Source organism: Eptatretus burgeri, chromosome 3, assembly GCF_056783735.1.
Source record: "Eptatretus burgeri isolate ZD-2024b chromosome 3, Ebu_testis_v1, whole genome shotgun sequence".
NCBI classification, from domain to species: domain Eukaryota; kingdom Metazoa; phylum Chordata; class Myxini; order Myxiniformes; family Myxinidae; genus Eptatretus; species Eptatretus burgeri.
Window position 1 is genome coordinate 7,844,635 of NC_140963.1, and position 11,724 is coordinate 7,856,358.

General features: G+C 40.9%; 1 long non-coding RNA gene across 1 annotated transcript; it reads left to right on the forward strand.

The window, feature by feature from the left end:
• Window positions 1-513: 513 nt before the first annotated feature.
• LOC147029361 (uncharacterized) lies at window positions 514-2,160 on the forward strand. The gene is made up of 3 exons (XR_015055706.1): window positions 514-1,002; window positions 1,137-1,226; window positions 1,352-2,160. It is a non-coding gene; the product is annotated as an uncharacterized LOC147029361 (long non-coding RNA).
• Window positions 2,161-11,724: the final 9,564 nt, after the last annotated feature.

Sequence of the window (11,724 nt, forward strand, 5' to 3'; positions counted from 1 at the left end):
TTTTTTTCTGCTTAAATGTGGATTCTCTGACTGCCCAATGACTTCTGGACCATCTGGTAGATGAAAGGGTCTGTTTTGGAGGTTGCTTCTTAGCTCCAGGAAAGGGTGTAAAGGGGGGGGGGGAGATATTGTGAGATCAGATGGTCATCAGATTGATAAGTTCTTTGCAAGGTTGTTTGAAGTGTCTGGTTTTTAGCCCTTCAGAGGAATGTATGTATTCTGCCCTTTCCTAGTTTTCCCAGCATATATTTATTAAATTCTTTTCAAAGCACTAAACTAATTTAATTTTGCATTTTACATTTGATTAATACTTCAGCTTCCACACTGGCCATGGAAACCCATTTCATGAAGCTCTCGACGAACAGTACTTGTGCTGACATTCCTTCCAGAGGTGGTTTGGAACTTGGTAGTGAGTGTTGCAACTGACGACGGACGATTTATCCGCGCTACGTGCTTCAGCACTCGGCGGTTCCATTCTGCGAGATTGTGTGGCCTACCACTTCGTGGCTGAGCTGTTGTTGCTCCTAGACGTTTCCACTTCACAATAACAACACTTACAGTTGACCGGGGCAGGTCTAACATAGCAGATATTTGATGAACTGACTTGTTGGAAAGGTGGCATCCTATGACGGTGTCACGTTGAAAGTCACTGAGCTCTTCAGTATGGTCCATTCTACTGCCAATGTTTGTCTGTGGAGATTGCATGGCTGTGTGCTTGAGTAGTTTACACACCTGTCAGCAACGAGTGTGGCTGAAATAGCTGAATCCACTAATTGGAAGGGGTGTCCACATACTTTTGGCCATGTGCAGTATAACGTAGCTGCCCCCCCTCTCCTGTCCCTCAAATCCCACTCAATCTATATATTATTTCTGTTAACGTCTGCGTGTAATTTGACGTATCTCCTCCAAAGCTGCTGGACGGATTGTCGCCACCTTCGGCATGCGGGTGCTCTGTGGTCTAATGAACAGCATGGGCTATGTGAGATCACGCCAGACGGACAGGTTTGGGAATTTTGGGCGATTTTCTAATTTTTACATTCGTTTGCATGGCGACGTGTGACGTCACCGCTGAGAGGTGTAATTCCGTCATAACATCACCGGTCATTCGCTGACGTCATTACGTCTGTCGTCGACAGACCGTCACCGCCGAGAGGCGTAATGCCATTCCTCGAAAACAGCGTCTGCAATGTAAAACCCTCTTCTGCACATGCTGACTACCTCAGAAGGTGAATTTGACACAAAAAATGTAACAAGAAACATTGTTTTTAAAGTAAGGATTTATTTTAAAAATATATTATTTCTGTTAACGTCTGTGCGTAATTTGACGTTTCTTCTCCGAAACCGCTTGCAGGAATGTGCTCATTTCCCATATACTGGGTTTCTTAATGTGACGAAGACGATGCACTAAATTTCTAAGCTGGAATTGGATGACAACGTGGCTTCAACAAGATTTTCAACCCATCGACGGCCGCATTTATTCCCGTTCGGTCGCCATCGCTGAACTGCTGTCCGGTAAGTGCTGCCATCTATCCAAAAATTATGAACTCGAGTAAGGGAGTACTCATTGCATCAAACACTGAACATAAACACAACTGATAATAAATAGTAAAGCTCAGAACATCAGCAATGGTTGTCATGTTTTAAAAATCAGCGTGGAAGGAGGGGAACGATGAGCGCCAGAGCTCTGCCAACATGATGTACCCTGATTGGCTCTTTCCCAGACTGAACACGCCCTCTTAGACTGTCAATTTGTGTCTGAAATCCAACGTACATATTAAAAACACCTGAAAATAAGTTGCAATAGGCCTATGTCCAGATAACATCAAAGGCTATAATCTGAAGGTAGGGGGAACCAGGGAACGGGTATGAGGTTATCCCTTCATTGCCCGGATTCTCTTATTTTCTTCTTCGAAAGCGCGGTGTCCGACAATAGATTCTGTTTCTTGAATGTGTGCGTGTTAACTGTTCAAATTAAAGAGGTGTTCGATTGTCGGATGCACCCAAACAACTGCCGTTCATTACATTAATTGTCAATATCAACCGCCATCGTTACCTGTGTTGTGTCTTGCGTGTGCGGTCTTCAAATTAAAGCGTCCAAGCGGTGTTCGATCGTCGGATGTGTGCCAAAAAGTGCCATTCATTGAAATTTGCATTCTGATTCTCGGTCACCCTCCATTGCTCCTGTTCAGTCTAGGGCTAGGCCTTTAGGGTCATTCTGTGCCAACTCACCTAAATTTCAAAAACCTCCCCAGGTCACCTCAGATTTTGCTAGAAATTTTTTTAAATGTAGATCTATATGGCTCTTCCCACCATGCAAAAGATTAGCTTTCAATTCCTCATAGTTTAAAAAATATCTATCTCTCGAGACCTTTGAAATTTGGCCCTAAAAATGCCAAATGTGAAAAACGCAATTTTTTTTTTCAACTTCAGGGGCTTATAATTTTATAATGGACTCCTCTAGAAAGTTAATATTGCAAATATTTACTAATTGGCATACAAATTTTTCAATTATGGCATCAGATAGCCTCTGGGATCCATATTTCTCACTCTATAGGAAGCTAAAAATGGCTTTTGGGCCAAAACGAGCTAAAACAAGGTGAAACTATAGGTTTCCTGAAAATATGGAACAACTTAGAATTTTTTCGTCATAACACAGTGATTATAGGGTCATTATCTATCAATAGATACATTTTTGTTGGGATAATACAGTTAGGTGATGAATTATAAAAGTTTTACCACAAGCCCTTGCCTCAGAGGGCTCTAAAATGGACCAATTTTGTCCCCTGGTTGGACCATGTGGCTAGGGGTTTAGGATCTTAATTTTTTTTTTCCTAAAGATTGCCTCGTATAAGATGTGTCTACTGACCGAATAATTTTATCTAATGCCCATGGCTTCATATTAAAAAAAAAAAATTTATTTACATGCACATTTTTTTTTATAATTATTCACTTTTTTCATATTCATGAGCTTATAAATCTGAAACTGAACACTCTAGCAAAGTGATACTGCAGATATTTATAAACTGGCATATGCAATTTAAGGATCTGTTATCAGAATTCCTGATAAATGCATGTGTTTCTATCTGTAGGAAGTTGAAAATGCCACTGTGACCAAAAATGGTGAATATGCAGGGGGCATTAACTGAGGTTATGTAACAACTTCGATTATTTTTCTCATAAATTAATAATTATAAGTACATCTTTTATTCAAAAATAAATTCTTGTAATGATAATCCAAAGATATGCTTGGGTTTTAATTTAAAAAAAAAACGTCCTATAGTTCTCTATTTGAAGTCATTAGTTATGACATACACCACATTAGTTATGCCTCTGAGTGCTAGATAATCATGATAATGAATGTCATAAAAGATTAAAGGTCATTAAAGAGTTTTCTAAGGTCTAAAAATTACTCATATTCATTGTCTCTTTATATCTGTAAATAAAAAAGCTGCTCCTCAACAAATCAAATTTGTTCTAATTTATAATTTGCAATCACTTACGAAAGTAATCATTAGCATGTATTTATGAATAAATAACATCCTTATCACTAATGTCTAATAAGAAGCATAATTTAGCCTCATGCGCACCCCTGCAAGTTCACCTTGTTTTGTACCAAGTGGGCCAAATTGCCATATTTGGCTTCCTAAAACTAGGAGTATGTGCTTTCTAGAGACATTCTGATACCACAATCTGAAATTTTGTATCCCAGTTTATAAAATTCTACAGTAACTCTTTCCTGGATAGTTCCATTTAAGATTTATAAACTCCTGAATATGAAAAAAGTGAATAATTATAAAAAAAAAAACGTGCATGTAAATAAAAATTAATTTTACTATGAAGCCACGGGCGTTAGATAAAATTATTCGGTCAGTAGACACATCTTATATGAGGCAATCTTTAGAAAAAAAATGATTCCAAACCCCTCGCCACAAGGTCAAACCAGGGGACAAAATTGGTCCATTTTAGAGCCCTCGGAGGCAAGGGCTCATGTTAAAACTTTTATAATTCATCACCTAACTGCATTATCCCAGCAAGAATGTATCTATGGATAGATAATGACCCTATAATCACTGTGTTATGAGGAAAAAAAAAATCTAAGTTCCATATTTTCAGGAGGGCTCCTATAGTTTCACCTTATTTTAGCTCGTTTTGGCCAAAAAGCCATTTTTAGCTTCCTATAGAGTGAGAAATATGCATCCCAGAAATTATCTGATGCCATAATTGAAAAATTTGGATGCCAATTAGTAAATATTTGCAATATTAACTTTCTAGATGAGTCCATTACAAAATTATAAGCCACTGAAGTTGGAAAAAAATGCGTTTTTCACATTTGGCATTTTTAGGGCCAAATTTCAAAGGTCTCTAGAGATAGATATTTTTTAAACTATGAGGAATTGAAAGCGAATATTTTGCATGGTGGGTAGAGCCATATAGATCGACATTTAAGAAATTTTCCAGCAAAATCTGAGGAGGTGACCTGGGGACCCTAAGGTGAGTTGGCACGGAATGACCCTATATCATGTTAAACTTGCCCCATCAGACGCCAACCTTTCAGTCACACTGCAGAGGATGCAATTTCCAGTCCGACTCACATACTCTGACCATAAACAAATCCCAGGGCCAAACATTTGACAAACTCGGAATATACCTCCCAGCCCCTGTGTTCTCCCATGGCCAACTATATTTTTCATTTTCACGTGCAAGAGGTTACTCCTATATATCTATCAAAGTGGACAATAATTCCTCACAAGAACTATTCAGCAACAAGACACTCACCCAAAATGTCATCTACAGGGAGGTCCTTTAGAAAACTAAGGACAGGTAACCATAGTGCATCACATCCCTAATGACACCCTCCCCAGCTTCCCATAACATCAACTATTATGCCTCATCCACCTTTTCCCACCCATTCAACTCATTGCGGAGCACGAGTATATGCTAGTGCTATTTTAACAGTAAAGCAAAAACCTCGTCCTCACTTCCACATCGTTACACAAGACACTCCTTGCAATACAGACACTACTGAGATTTATTGTATTTAAGGGAGGCCCCTTAGGGAAGGAAAGCATGTTTCGACTCTGATATTGAACCAATGATAACGACGATTGCAGTGAAGCTCGGAACACACACCTTTTGCCCTCTTGGCTTTCATTTAATCAGAAGTGCAGTGTTTGTTTGTTCTTGGTATATGGATGTTTGTTGCTAAATTAAGAATGATTAAAATAATTAATATATTATAGATTTAATAGTTCCTTGTTGATACTTTATTTACATTTGTACTGTTTGCTAAAACCTGCTGCTGCTGTGATTCTGCTTTGTTTTTGAGCTCGTTGCTGCACTAACTTACAATATTCTTTTATCTACAGTACTATATAGGAATTGATAAAGAGGAAGGGGAGGGGGCAAGTTGTTTGCAAGGTGGCCCGTGCTGTCTGGCTCTCGATACGTTTGGGTGGTGAGATGGAGGCTAAGGGACATCTCTACAGGGATACTTTACACAAGGGTTCCTTCAGATGATCTCCACCATTGTAATTCACTGTACTTTCAGTAATGCCTTGAATGCTGGACCTCTTGTATCAGGTAAAGCTGAACGCGCACAAAATCTGTCGCCATTGTCGTAAACACTCCATGTCTCTGTTTGCCTGTGTGTCCGTACCTTGTATCTAATCTTGTATATCTTTACAGCGAAACATTGTATGGTCACAAAAATGTGCGAAAATTGGCACATGTCATGTGCTGGGGGATGTGGTGGTGGTGGGGGAGGGGGGGAGATCTTTGGAACAGCTAATGATCACAAACAAAATGGGAAGTAAAATTTTGAAAGGAGGAGGGTGGGGTGTCAATTTTTTAAGGGGGGGGGTGGGGGAATAGCACATGATTAAATTATCAGTCTGGCTATTCACATTATCCCTATGGGCCGCAATGCTACCAGACATGGTCCATAATGTGGGTTCATGCTGAAATTATCAATATATGAGGTTTTATAGATTGCGGAATAGTTGGAGGGGGGTGGGGGTTCTGGGTCCGGGTCCGTCAAGGATAACCACGAAACTTGATCGGTCATAATATAGTCCACATACGGGGTGATCTTTGCCCTCTCAGGATGTTGAGGTCATGGAGAGATTCACTTACCTTGGCAGTGATATTCATGTCTCTGTTGGCTGTTAGCCAGAGGTCAATGGAGGTATTCAATGGACTGTTTCTATTTTATCGTGTCCCGTGATTTCCATCAATCGCTCAGATGATCTGCCAAGATGATTGTGAACTCAAACCACAACGAATTTCCACAGTTTACCCATCCCTCACTTCCACAGCTCACAAATTTAATTAATTTTTCTTTTAAAGGTCGATTATTGAGTTCTTGGGAAATGATAATACAGGTACAAAAATAATCATAGCTTAATGGTAACAGGTGACGCATATCCTCGTGCGATTACAAAGTTGATGGGCTTTTTGGGGGTTTTTTTCCCAGTTACTTAAACATGCAAAACGTCAGGATGACCAATTTTAGGACGGTGCCGAGATTCTAACCCAGGCTCTTCGACGTATTTAAGGTGAGTGTGCCGACTACCTCATAGCAAGCTCACGGGTGGAGTGTCATTTCAGATGTCGAGCAGGTTACGACTCGGAAGTAATCTCATCTGAGTTATAGTCAGACACACCTGGGGTGTAGTCCTGAGGATTAAGTCCCCAAATAGACATGGTAAGGTCTGCCCAAACAGCTCACCCCTGTCTTTTCATCCGCCCATCTAAAACCACTTTTACCTTGTGTCATGTTTGTCATCATTCAAAGCTTCTAAGGCTTAACAGAAAAGATTCCGTTTCGGCACGTCTGACTAAGCTTTGCGATGTGTGGATAGGGAAAAGAACTGAACTCCTTAATCGAAGGCATGAAACTGGAAAGCATCTCAAAATGCACGGCCTTACCACATCTGCTTTGTATTCAAACTAAACTTGATGAAAACAGCAAGTTTAAAAAAAAAAATCATCAGTCTTCTCCATATTCTCATAATAAGGGTTTGCTGAACATTTGATGACAAAAACTCAAATTCTAAAACAAGTTGTGGCCTGGACAGCCAGAAGCGATTGCAAACCCCCATCTCCTGCTTCGTGAGCAGATGGGTTAATAAAGAGGGTCTGGGGTGTGTTGCGTTCCCAAGTTGCTTACAGTGCTTGCTCAGTGGTTGGCTTGATTTGTCGGACTTGAGCAAGCATTCCAACTGAACAGAGCACCCGACACTGCTGAACAAAATGACAGCCACCAATGACAGTGATGCTGTTGTGACGCTATTTGAGCAAATGCTGTTCAAGCTGTCGCTTTCAGTTCTTCTCGACCCTCTTGTGACAACAACTTCCCTATACAAGATTCTTGTTGTCGTAGCAACGACAGCGAGAGGGTACAAGGAAGAGGAGGGGCTCCCCACCGGTCAGGATTGAAGATTACTTTTAGAGTGTCGTGCCTCGTCACTCAGAACCAACTTTTAAGTCTCATTTCCGAATGTTCAAATTGACCTTTGAGGGTTCAACAAGTAATGTAGATATGGTATTTCATAATAATAATAATAATAATAATAAGAGCTAGAACTGCCACTTTATAACTGCTGGCAGTGATGAACGCGTACCAAGATGTCCATCTTTGATACAAATACCACCCTGCTTTAGTACAACGTGGGACTGATGAGTTACAGACCGAGTAACACGGTGTTCAATCTATTTTTTTTACGTATGTAGTTGGCCCTTTTTCCTGGGGCTATTGTCGGCGAGAATTGAATTGACATTGGCATTTAAATTATCTGACCGCAAAGTGATAAATGTGTGGGAAGTGTCTACAGGGTAAAACGGAACTTCACCGAGCAATACGAAGCCTTGCCCCCCCCCCCCATACGCCTCTCTACTATATGGGATTGATGAGTTATGGACCCAGTAACATGCCACATTCATTCTATTTATTATGTCAGCAGTTAGCCCTTTTTCCTGAACACATAGTCTGTATCAATTGCATTAGTGTTTAAATAACCTGAACACAAAGTAATAAATGTGGACACCACTGGTGCAGAGCGTAAAGCGGGATTCCCCTGATTCTGATGACGCCCCACACGTTTCTCTACGACGCAGGATTTACAAGTTATGGACCGAGGATCCGAGTTATGTGCAAACCGAGTTATGGATCCATTTATTATGTACACAGTTGACCATTTTTCCTTGGGCCATCATCAGTATCAATTGAATTGCTACTCCTGTACCCTCAAATGCATGTAGGTGCGGACGAGTGAGCCTTAAGGAATTTTTTTTTTTAAAATGCTCAAAGTTCTCGGATTCAAGAAATCCAGCTGCCAGACCTTGTGGCCGATCGGGTTGAAATTTGAAACGTACATTCCCCATGTTTGCTAGATCATAATTTTGAAGATTGACATTGAATGATGCAGCAATTCCAGAGTAAACATTATTTAATATTTTTCCTTCCATCTAATATGGCTGCCAAACCATGTGATCTACATCAAAAGGAGGTGCAAACTTTTTGTTTGCAAATACCTGTAAAGTTTCGCCTCGATCTGTTGAACTGACTTTAATTTTTTTAATTCTCAATCCAATATGGCTGACAAGCCACGTGACCTATTACATCATAAACTTATATTCTGCCTCTAATGGGGTCAGGGATCAGGCTTGTTAAGTTTCGTGTTAATCGGATAAGGTACGTTTTTTCTATCCAAGATGGCTGCCAAACCATGTGACTTGTGATGCTATCATTTTTATTGTATATGCAGCCATGGTGTTAGATGATAGTTGCAAAGTTTCGCTTCAATAGGATAAGTGGCTCCAAAGAAAACGGTATTTAACATTTTTCTTAAATCCAATATGGCTGCCAAACGATGTGACCTATCAATTTATTCATTAACATACTTATATCCCCTTGCCTTGGAGAATATGTGTGTGAAGTTTCCCCTTGATCTGACTAGCTGTTCTGAAGATGTTGAAGGTTTTAGAGTAAATTCAATATGGCTGCCAAACCATGTGACCTATCAATTACAAATTAACAAACTTGTAAAAGGATGTCATGGGGAATGTATGTGTAAAGTTTGGCCTCAATCTGTCCAGCCGTTCTGGAGAAGAATTTTTTCATTTTTAAATTTTTTCAAAACAATATGGCTGCCGAACCACGTTACCTATGACGTCATAATTTTTTCCTACGGCGATTCATTGCGTCTGATGCTCAAATTTCTAATTTTTCTGATGCAGTGTTCTCCCTGTCGAATTTTCTCCAGAATGCCACTTCACCGGTGACGTCATGGAAAAAAAAAATCGGACGCGTTCCCCATGGGGGAGCTCTTGCCATGTGCTAAGTTTCAATTTTTCCCATTCAGAGATACAGAGGTCCAAAGTTTTTCGGTTTTTCAAAGATGGCACCGTACCACGTGACCTCTGACGTCATAATTATCAACTAAGTATGCTACCAAAAAAAAGATGCATACTCCGGTGAAAATTTTGTGTCGATCGGTCTTCGGGTTGCTGAGAAAATGAATTTTACAGCGAAAAACACCCTGAAAATTGCCGACAGAAGAACAATTTAAAAAAAACAATAGGTTTCCCAGTATTGTAGGTGTGGTACCTTAAACAGAACAAAAACATGTTCCCCAGCCTTGTCTGCTTGGAAACCTAATAATATGAATTCCTTTACAAGTAACTTTGACACAGGAGGAGATTATTTGGTCCAGCAACACCTGCATTATTATTGCCAACCTATGGTTGTTTGTCTGTGCTCTGTCCTTTGTGTCGAGCAAGGAAACAGCACGGACCATTTGTACAATCTTTGGTATGATTCAGACTTGGTTTGAACCACCGACTATCCGTTCAAACCAAGAATTTCGACTCTGCGCAAGCACTAAATATTACACCACTGAGGGTGGCACGGTGCATGTTATTACTTGAAAAAATCCAAGATTTTTCAAGTATATTGGTCACAGTCGATTTTCTTATTCTGTCTGCTTGTCTGTCTGTCTGTCTGTCTGTCTTGGCAAAAAAAAAAAATTCGCCAAGCATGTTGGTCTGTAGTATGTCTGTCTGTTTGTTTGTCACACGATTTTTGGCCACAGTTTTCAAGCAATAGTACTGAATTTTTGTGTGTGTGTTTGGAGGTGACCGGCCAAGGACAGCGAGTCTTTATTTTGCTGAAGATCCGGATCTGAGGATTATTTGATTTAAAAAAAATGATTCTTCACCATTGAGAGATAGGGCAAAAAACGACATTGCATGATATCTCAAAAAGTTGTGGACGGATTCAGATGAAACTTGGTGGACATGTTGGGTTTTTTGACAAGGGAGAATTGATTAGATGTTTGGTGAAGATCCGAATCCAGATCAGAATACGAGAATTTTTCAAGTGATTCTTCACGATTGATTGATGAGGCCAAAAACCATACATCGTATGATGTCTCAAAAAGTTGTGGACGAGTTGTGACAAAACTCGATGAATGAGTTGGTTAGGTGACGAGAACAAGCCAATTCAATTTTGGTTCAGGTCTGGATTCAGATCCCACCTATCGGTGGTATACAAAATGTAAACGATTCAGCCTGGCGAAGGTACACTACATGACGAAAAGTATGCGAACACCCCTTCTAATTAGTGTATTCGGCTATTCAGCCACACCCATTGCTGACAGGTGTATAAAATCAAGCACACAGCCATGCAATCTCCATACACAAACATTGGCAGTAGAATGTGCTGGACCGAAGAGCTCAGTGACTTTCAACGTGGCACCGTCATCAAATGCCACCTTTCCAACAAGTCAGTTCGTCAAATTTCTGCCCTGCTCGAGCTGCCCCGGTCAACTGTAAGTGCTGTTATTGTGAAGTGGAAACGTCTCGGAGCAACAACAGCTCAGCCACGAAGTGGTAGGCCACATAATCTCACAGAACTGGACCACCGAGTGCTGAAGCACGTAGCACGGAAAAATCATCTGTCGTCGATTGCAACACTCACTACCGAGTTCCAAACTAATTCTGGAAGCAACATCAGCACAAGCATGTTTGGCGAAAGCTTCATGAGCATGGCCGAGCCGAGCAGGCTCTAAAATTGTTAGGCCAAATTGAGCAGGCCAAATTTATAAAATTGTTGTTCCATGGCCGAGCAGCCGCACACAAGCCTAAGATCACCATGCGCAATGCCAAGCCTTGGCTGGAGTGGTGTAAAGCTCACGGACATTAGACTGGAGCACTGGAAACACGTTCTCTGGAGTGATGAATCGCACTTCACCATCTGGCAGTCCGACGGACGAATCTGGGTTTGGCAGATGCCAGGAGAACGTTGCCTGCCCAAATGCATAGTGCCAACTGTAAAGTTTGGTGGAGGAGGAATAATGGTCTGGGGCTGTTTTTCATGGTTTGAGCTTGGCCCACCTTAGTTCCAGTGAAGGAAAATCTTCTAGATGATTCTGTGCTTCCAACTTTGTGGTGACAATTTGGGGAAGGCCCTTTCCTGTTTCAGCATGACAATGCCCCCATGCACAAAGCAAGGTCCATACAGAAATGTTTTTTTGAGATCAGTGTGGAAGAACTTGACTGTCCTACACAGAGACCTGACCTCAATCCCATCGAACTCCTTTGGGATTAATTGGAACGCCGACTGTGAGCCAGACCTAATCGCCCAACCTCACGAATGCTCTTGTGGCTGAACGGAAGCAAATCCCTGCAGCAATGTCCCATCATCGAGTGGAAAGCCTTCCCAGA